General features: G+C 40.5%; 1 long non-coding RNA gene across 2 annotated transcripts in view; it reads left to right on the top strand.

Moving 5' to 3' along the window:
* The window catches only part of LOC308475900, a 38219-nt gene extending 37085 nt beyond the window's left edge, over positions 1–1134 (top strand). Inside the window, exon 7 of one of the 2 annotated variants that reach the window (XR_013985506.1) lies at positions 901–1134. This is a non-coding gene — a long non-coding RNA (uncharacterized lncRNA). Of the gene's footprint in view, positions 1–850 lie in introns of both variants that reach the window. The other variant, XR_013985507.1, reaches the window with a different exon arrangement.
* The last annotated feature ends 7892 nt before the right edge of the window (positions 1135–9026 follow it).

Here is a 9026-nt window from a genome sequence, read left to right as displayed (position 1 = left end):
AGCTGCTGGTCATTGAAGTTGTGTGGCTGCCACATTCGGCTGTGCCCCCTGCTCCTCCCAATGTCCTGACATCACACGCACAATATTTGGATGTCAATGTGATGTCACGTGCACAACACTGCCCCCTCCCCAATTGTTCTTGCAAGCTGCTGCCTCTGGATTCAGTTTTGAATTAAAATGACAGACTGAACTGTTCCAAACTGCATTTGGGCACCTCTGGATATATTGTCACCCAGTTTAGCACAATACTGCCCAATTTGGAATCTCAGTTCCAAACTGCCCCCTGTTTCAGGGTGGCAGTGAATAAGATGGGTTTTGGTCAGGTGACCACTTCTCATAATGCAGTTGTAGTAGTAGCTGGTGGATAAGCAGCAGTCATGGAGTGGGAGGAGGCGGTGAGAACACTGGGAAGACAGAGAGTGGAGGGCAAGGAGGCAGCCGAGCACTTGCAGCAACAATGCAAAAGTAAATAAGTAAAGTAAAAGGAGATGCAGCAGTAAATATAGGCTTTAGAAACCCTAATAAAGCATTAGATTCACTTTCAAATTACTTGACGGATGAATCTGGGTCAGGAGTTCCCTGAGCCAGCCCAGGATGCAGGGACAGGGTGAACAAATTACATTTTCCATTTATAAACTTCATGTTTTTTTGGTTTCTTAGAATTTCCAAGCAAGGCTGGATGCTTTCAATTAGTTCATCAAAAACAAATATGCTGTTGGCTGAAGGTTGTAATTCACTTATTTTACTTGGGCATGAACTTTCATAATGAGCAAAATCTCTAACGGTCATTTACAATCCTTTAAAGCACCTTCTTAGCTCTACATTGTTGGTATTTACTATCTTTTTTTAGCATGAGCTGAACTTTCACCTACCATGAGCAATACAATCCTTCCTTACCAGGCTATCAGGAGACTTGCATCTAATGGATTCTGACATGCTCAAGAACAACTCTTCATCTGGTCCCACTGCTTCACGTAGTCCAAATACACACAGTGAGTTCCTTTCTTCTGTGAGAAGTCTGCCAAAGTTTCATGGACACCTCAGCAAGATAATTTCTAAGATCTCTTTGGGGAATTAAAAAAACAAAACTGCCCTATGAACCAAAACTTCTGTAGCAGTGCCATTCTTAGCAGGAAGGATGCAATCCTCTATTATTGCATGGTACAGGAAAATCCTTTGTAACATGAAGCAAATTAACTAAGCCTACCTTTCAGATACCAGAATAGTTACTATGTGGATCTTTCAGATGGCTTTCCAAAATAGCAGTGGGAAAGCCTCCCAGAATTAATTGCCACATTTGTTGCACAAATTGAGACCAAAATGTTCTGCCACTTCCCTTTGGAGCAGAAACTATTCTTATTATTTTGAAGTCCTTTAGGGTCGTCTCCAAATTACCAAGGTTAGTTTTCATGGTTAAATAACTTGGAACACCAGAGTCAAAATTAATTAGTATAGTAATTATACTAATGTTAGTATAGGTAGAAAAACAACAGGCCAAAAAATAAGATGGTACAAGGTGGTGGTACATTGTACTCTCCAATATTTCGCTGTCCTATTCAATAATAATGATAATGATTGATAATAATACCCTGCTCATCTGACTGGATTGCCTCGCCCACTCTGGGCAGCTTCCAACATATATAAAACATTAAACATTAAAAACTTCCCTATACAGGGCTGCCTTCAGATGCCTTCAGCAGCCTTTTACAAACGTTGTATAGTAACTTATCTCCTAGGCTTGGAGGTTGCATAACTCCATAACCTCCAACATTTCTCCAATAAAAATAGGGATGTCCTAAACAAAAGTGGGACATTCCAGGATGAAATCAGAAATTAGGATGGCTTCTGTAATTCTGGGACTTTCCCTGGAAAATATGGACATTTGGAGGGTCCTGGAAGGTGCTGGAGTCCTCCTTGCTGTCCCTCAAGTCCCAGGTTCAAGGACCACAATGGGCTTGAATTCTGACGTGTATCTATCAATCAATCAATCTATCAATCATCTATCTATCTTTATTACGGTCCAGAGACCCAACAAATCATTATAAATCAATGCACAATTCAGACAGCCTACCTCCAGGTTAAACAAGCATTTTGTTCCGACTTAAAGATAGGGATCATTGGTTCTTGCAACCACCGATAAAAACTTTGCCACTGCTAATGTTCTAGTGTTTGTCCAGCCTTCCAATAGGAGCCTGACATAGTGAACCTCTGATTTTCCCAGGATAGGTACCAGCAAGGGGAAATTTAATTCTGACATATACTTATTCCTTGTTGGTTGATCTGTCAGTGGATAGTAGCTTTGACTAAATGGTTCTTCCATTTATAGAAACAGAACACTTCTGAATATTGGTTTAATATGGTTGGTCCCAGAGGCTGGACCAGTCAGCTCTTGGCCCTAGGTGCCCAGAGGCCAAACGAGCGTGATAGGACAGTGTTTTTCTGTGGAAACTGAGAGCCTTCCAGCGTATATAATTCTCCATTTTACAACCCTCTTTTCTGAAAAGCAGTCATTGCAATGGAGAGAGATGCTGGGAATCGAATGACCAAATTGGGGTGGAGTAGATGATATCTTGAAAAAAGGACCTCCAAAACCTGTGTTGAGCCTGGAAAACTACTACTTGCACGTTCTGCTTACTAGCAGTGAAGGCTTCCGGCTTGTCATTACAAAAGAATGTGGAGATAGATGGACCTCAGTCAGATTCAGCAAAGCAGCAGGTCTTAAAAGCTGGGCAGAAAACTGGAGAGGTGTCTCCTGTTAGCAAGGAAGGTGTCTGCCTCATCTCAGTGGGGGCAGGGGGGCAGGCTTGGGCCCACAACACTTAATGCACAGCTTCTAATAGTTAGGAGCTGTGCATCTAAGCCAAGCAGGAGCCACCAAAAGGGACTCCCCCCAAGACCTCAGTGATCAGGCAGACATATGAGAGATCAGGCGGTCCATAAGATATCCTGTACCCACATTCTTAACAGCTTTGTAAATTAATATAAGAATCTTGAACCTGACCTGACAACACATATGATATAACAGCAAAATGCTATATTTTTGTGTGACTTTGCTGGTAGCATACAGGCAGCCAGTGCAAGCTTTTGAGCCCTTGAGTTGTTGGTCATAGTCCATCCTCATGCTGTCTAGCTGCAGCATTTTGTTTCCAGACCCAGGCACAAGGAGAGCCCCATATGGATGCATTGCAGTAATCAAGTCTTACCAATGCATGAATCACCATGATCAGGCAACCCCTGTCCATGGGCAGTATCGGGGGGAGGGGGGACACCACCATACCACAAGGAGCATGCTGTCACTTGCCCCGCCCCCACATTGTTAGACTGCCATTAATTTTATTTATTTATTTATTTATTTATTTATTTATTTATTTATTAAATCTGTATACCCCATAATTCCTGCCTCTGGTTCCACCACTGACTTTGTCCAAGAATTTGACTCCTAGTCACTCCTAGCCACTGAGATTACTTGAGCCTCAAGGAGCCTTCGAAAACTATGAACTTGTTTCAGAGGGAGAGCATTGCCATCCAGGATAGGCAAAAGGCCAGTCTCCTGGGCACAGGAGAGGCACTAACCAACCACAGTGCCTCTATGAGAACAAGGCACCTCTCAGAGAACAAGGGTGAGTTCATGGTGAGGTCCGGCTATTTATAGAAAAATTGAACTGATCAAAATGATATGAAAACTTTGGAAGATACATAGATAAGTTGATTCATCAGAGGAATTACTTCTGAATAAATATGCTTAGGAACAGGCTATACATTACATGTCTTTTCAATACCATGTCAGGTGCTATCTCCACCCCATGGTTTTGCAATAAGAAGAAAAAGAGAAACGGCTTGGCAAGAAAATGCATCTAGTAAACTAAATGAGAGTGCCATGTCAGTTTGGCATGAAGATACTCTTGGATTGCTCCTCTGATGAATGAATAAAAAGGTTGCTCTTTTCTGCAGCTCAAATGCTGCACCTGAACTTATTGAAAGAGCTGCAAAATTGAAAAAAGGAAATGCTGGACAGATTTCAAGGATTTAAAAACCCCTGATTTCAAACCAACACATTTCAGCAGCATGTTTTCTGTTTACACAGCCTGCTTTTCTCTATTAGACAAAATGGATTCACATCCAAGTGTTGGCCAAATTTTGTGTACACAACTCCATTTTATGTAATTAAAGGGCTAGATTACACATTCAACGAAAAGCGTATGCTAAGGTCCTCCCTAAAAGTATTTTTTTTAAAAAAATAAAATCCAAATGATGCAATAAAATGAAGAGTATATATGGAAGTTGCAAATTTGATCAAGAGAATGGTAGGGGGAATTGCTTAACCCTTCCTTCTCTGGACTTTAGCCACCCAAAATGCCCCCAAACAGTTTTCCACCTGCAGGCCACACATCTATGACCACTCAGATTCCAAGGAAAATATCACCACCACCTCTGCCATTCTGTGGTGTTAAGATTCCTCCTGGGTTAGAAGTTCCTGACTTCCTCCTGTGCAACTTATTGAGATTCCACAGGCTGCTGGACCTGAGGGATTTTAGTATCTCTGGTGAGGCTGCCAGTTCCACAGTGGCTCAGGACTTTATGGCCTCCATGACAGCCATTGGGCTGTCCCAACATGTCATCAGCCCAATGCACATGACTGGGGAAATTTTGCTGTGGTTTTCCTTGGTGGGACAGGAGGAGGGTGACCTGAAGGCAGGAAATCTTACCACCATCCCCATGTCAAGATGAGATGGTGTGCCAGGCAAACAGGTTTTGTTTTCCTGGGCATTTGGGCAGCTCCAGTGATTGGATGTTTTTACTCTGTTTGTTTTTAATATGCATACGTATTATTATTTTTTACTGCATCACTGTATTTTATTATTTTTATTATTTTGGGACTTTCTGTTATGGGAAGCAATTTGTGAATTCAATAAACTAAAATAACTTCTGCTACCAGTAGGAGCTTGAGAGTTGTTGTTTTTGGAACCTAGAACTCCAAAAACAGGACAATTGCCAGGTGCCCCACAATCTTTTCCACATAGTTCATGTTCTAGATTGGGCTTGGCAGACCACACTTGATGGAAAGGGCATTTCTCAGCAGAAGTGATGAGGATAAAGAATATGCATTTTCCAGCTTTCTAGGCTTGAAAAATTCTGAGATATAATTGCAAACATAACACAGCTTTCCTTTTATTTAACGTTCTTAATCTTCTGCAGATTAGCACACCCTCAAGTTATGCAATCTCATTACTACCATCATTAAGTATTATTTTACCCTTCCATTTCCATAATAATGATTAAAGTATGAACACACGCAGAAGTGAATTTGTATCTACCATGTGCTTCCTTGTAACTCTTCAGAAATAACAGCAGCAGATAAATCTTTCGCCTTCCTTCCCTCTCTGTATCTAGAAAAGTGGAATAACCTTTTCATGGGGGGAAAAGTAACAGGCATGAGCAAACTCCAGAACAACCATTTTCCCTTCAATTTTTTTTAGTTTGATATAGGGGAAAATCCATCTGCCAACAGAATTTCAGCCAGCCGTTATCATTGATCATCAGCTCATTCAATATGATTCAGCTGACTATTTAGCAAAACGCCCAATATATTTTTGTGCATATCAGAAACTGAATCTGAGACCTTCCATATCTTAAACATGTCACTAAGCTAAGACCTCCCCACTTGAAGCTTTCATGTGCACAGAAGGAGGGGGGGGGGGAATGTCTGATTAGTTTATACTCTGCTTCTGTTTATTCCCACTGCCTGCTATGAAGCTCATCTGTCCCTCAGCACAGCATACTGTACTAGGACAGGGAAACTGATGCTGTAGTTACTGCATGAACAACAATTTAATTAAGTGGCACTTTAGAAATACCCATTGTTAAATGGTATTGCACTTGGTCATGTTTCACGTTGTTTTGACAAATGCGCTGGGAGTCTTGCTTTGCAGCTAGTTATGTTTCTGGAACAAGACCGGTTAAGGAAACAGGAAAAGATTTTAGCAATCATACAAGGAGTAATTATGCAATCATTTCAAAGTACCCTGCAAAAGGCAGACTAAAATTGTGAGGTTTTTCAGCTGCAGCGCAAAATCTGAATGAAAACAATATATGTTTGTGAAGGACATAACATTTTCCTATACACATTTTACACAAAGAATAATTGAAAGTATATATAACAATAAGGATTATTATTTTATGACACATTTTACCACCTACCTCCACAAGGTAATGTGAAAAATCTTGCTTCTTGAAAGGATCATATAAATGACCAAGTTAGGTTGAGCATCTGTACAGTATAGGCAGAATATGACTTCTACTTTGTTACTCATCTTTTGACTGAAGAGGGGAAGATTGCTTTAAATTCTCTACAGATTGTTAAAAAGGAAACACACAGAAATACTTTTCCAACTGCAGAAAGAGAAGAGGAGACATCTGTTGGATAAATGATTTTTAGAGACAATTATGTGTGCTCATCCAGAAATAACAAACACTATACAACATTGGCTGCCATGTTGTAAACTATGAAGAACAACAGAGGTTGTAAAATGGCCATAAAAATAAAATGTGGTGTTGGGTCAGAAATAAACTGTGTTGTTGGGTGTGTGGGGTGTGTGTGTATGGATGGGGAGGGGGGCATATTCAGCACGGAGTACTTCCGTAATTGTTATATTTCCACCCCTGTCCATAATAGAGCAGGAAGGAAGATTCAACATTTAATGCCACAAAAGGTGGCACATTTTCAGCTTTGAGCTTCAAACTCTTTTTATATCTATATCATAATGCAATGAGACCATGTTTCAATCCAAAATAGTTTTATAAATCAATCTAATATGTGCACCTGTTTCCCCACAAAACACTTCAATGGTAACAAAATTTATACCCTAAATAGGAAAGATCAGGTTTCAAGCATAATTGAACTGTTGGTTTCAAATGGCCCATTTGCCTTTAAATGGTCCACCCCACAAACTCTGGTGGATTTCATGCATGCTCAGGGCATTTCAGCTGTTAGTTTGGACCTAAGTTCTCACCTAAACTCTCACATTCAGAAAAGATTACTGAGTCAATGTACATGAATATTTTGTCATTGTAGAATTGCCACTGAAATATTGTCTAAAATGAACTGGAAGGTTTCTGGAGTGATACCAACGACCTTCAAGGACAGTGAAGTTGTTCTTTTCAGTGCATTCCAGCTCTTTCTTCCCTAGCTGTTCACATCAACATGGCCTCAATTTGTATCCGTTTTTGTACACACCAGCAGCATTGACAGGTCAGGGATGCCTTGTCCCATTGAAATATGTTCCTACCATGGCTAGACACAAATTAGGGAAAATTTAAAGATGGTCTAATTAAATTAGTATTCATACATTGTGGGATTATTATTTTTTTACTTTTTGATGCTCTGAGAGAGGTGGCAATCAGAGAGTTTCCCTTGAACAACCTAAATATAGGGAAGGGTGACAGTTAATTATTAAGTGTACACTACTTAACATGGCATATGCATGTTAGGGTCTCCTAAAAGTTAGTGGGCAGTTCCTTTGCAATTGTTGCAAACCATTCTGTTTTTTTAAAAAAACGAATAGTGGAATATACATATTTTTATAACTACATGAGTTATTATAGGTCATAAGGTTAGGTAACATGGACACAATATTGCAGTCAGTGTATATGATTAAGTCATGCTATAGTCTCTTTTATGAACATTTAATGCATGCTGCAATCCTCATACATGGAACTGTTTACCAGAAGGATGCTGATTTCAGTGGAGAAGATGGTCCATGAGGCCAGCTGGACTTTGTCTAGATGCTATAAAAGCTCCTGGTTTGGGGTATTTGGGGGGAAGTAAACTGTCTGAAGATTGGTAGTTTTTGCCCACTGCCAACCATCAGCCTCTTCTTTAAAAATTTCTGCTGATTCTGCAAAGGCAGTAACTTTGAGCTGGTGAGACTTAGGTGGAATCTACACACATATAAAAAACACAGTGAAAATGCTTTTTTTAAAAAAAAATTTTTTTTTGAAAAATGCATTGAATTTTGCATAGCTCACTGCCACCATCTAGTGTCACATTTGCATATTGCACCTTACAATACATTTAAATCATTTTATTTGCATTTGCTATGGAGAGCTGGGGAACATTGTTGTTGTTTAGTCCTTTAGTCATGTCCGACTCTTTGTGACCCCCTGGACCAGAGCACGCCAGGCACTTCTGTCTTCCACTGCCTCCCGCAGTTTGGTCAAACTCATGCTGGTAGCTTCGAGAACACTATCCAACCATCTCGTCCTGTCATCCCCTTCTCCTTGTGCCCTCCATCTTCCCCAACATCAGGGTCTTTTCCAGGGAGTCTTCTCTTCTCATGAGGTGGCCAAAGTATTGGAGCCTCAGCTTCACGATCTGTCCTTCCAGTGAGCACTCAGGGCTGAGGAACATAGATGGGCACACAGGTTGACTTTCATTTCCTTTAATAGGGATTTTTTTTAGTACTGCAGGTTTTATGCTGAAAGCCATGTGATTCTTATAAAGAGTGCTTTTGCATAATACGCAAACTTGCCTGATTCCCCCCCCCCCCATTCACAAATATATTGTACAGTGATACCTCTGGTTATGAACTTAATTTGTTCCGGAGGTCCATTCTTAACCTGAAACTGTTCTTAACCTGAGGTACCACTTTAGCTAATGGGGCCTCCCGCTGCTGCTGCATGATTTCTGTTCTCATCCTGGGGCAAAGTTCTTAAACTGAGGTACTCGTTCCGGGTTAGCGAAGTCTGTAACACGAAGTGTTTGTAACCCGAGGTGTTTGTAACCCGAGGCACCACTGTAGTGGTCTAAATTAAATTAAATACTAAATTTAAATATTAGTAATAAATGAAAAATTTAAAAACCTAGATTGGCATTAAATGCTCTTGTGTGCACCCCGCTCCACCAGCTTCCTTCCTTAGTGAGGAAACCCGGAAAAGGCTCTGTTCACCTTTTACTTCTACAAGTGAGAATTCCAAGCTCCAGCTCTCTGTTTCCTCATCCTTTCCTCAATACTTTGCTGGGAAAGAAC

This window comes from Podarcis pityusensis, assembly GCF_964106645.2.
Source record: "Podarcis pityusensis genome assembly, chromosome: 4".
In the NCBI taxonomy this organism is placed as follows: domain Eukaryota; kingdom Metazoa; phylum Chordata; class Lepidosauria; order Squamata; family Lacertidae; genus Podarcis; species Podarcis pityusensis.
The sequence above is the reverse complement of the archived record's forward strand: the minus strand, read 5'-3'. Positions and strand labels throughout refer to the sequence as shown.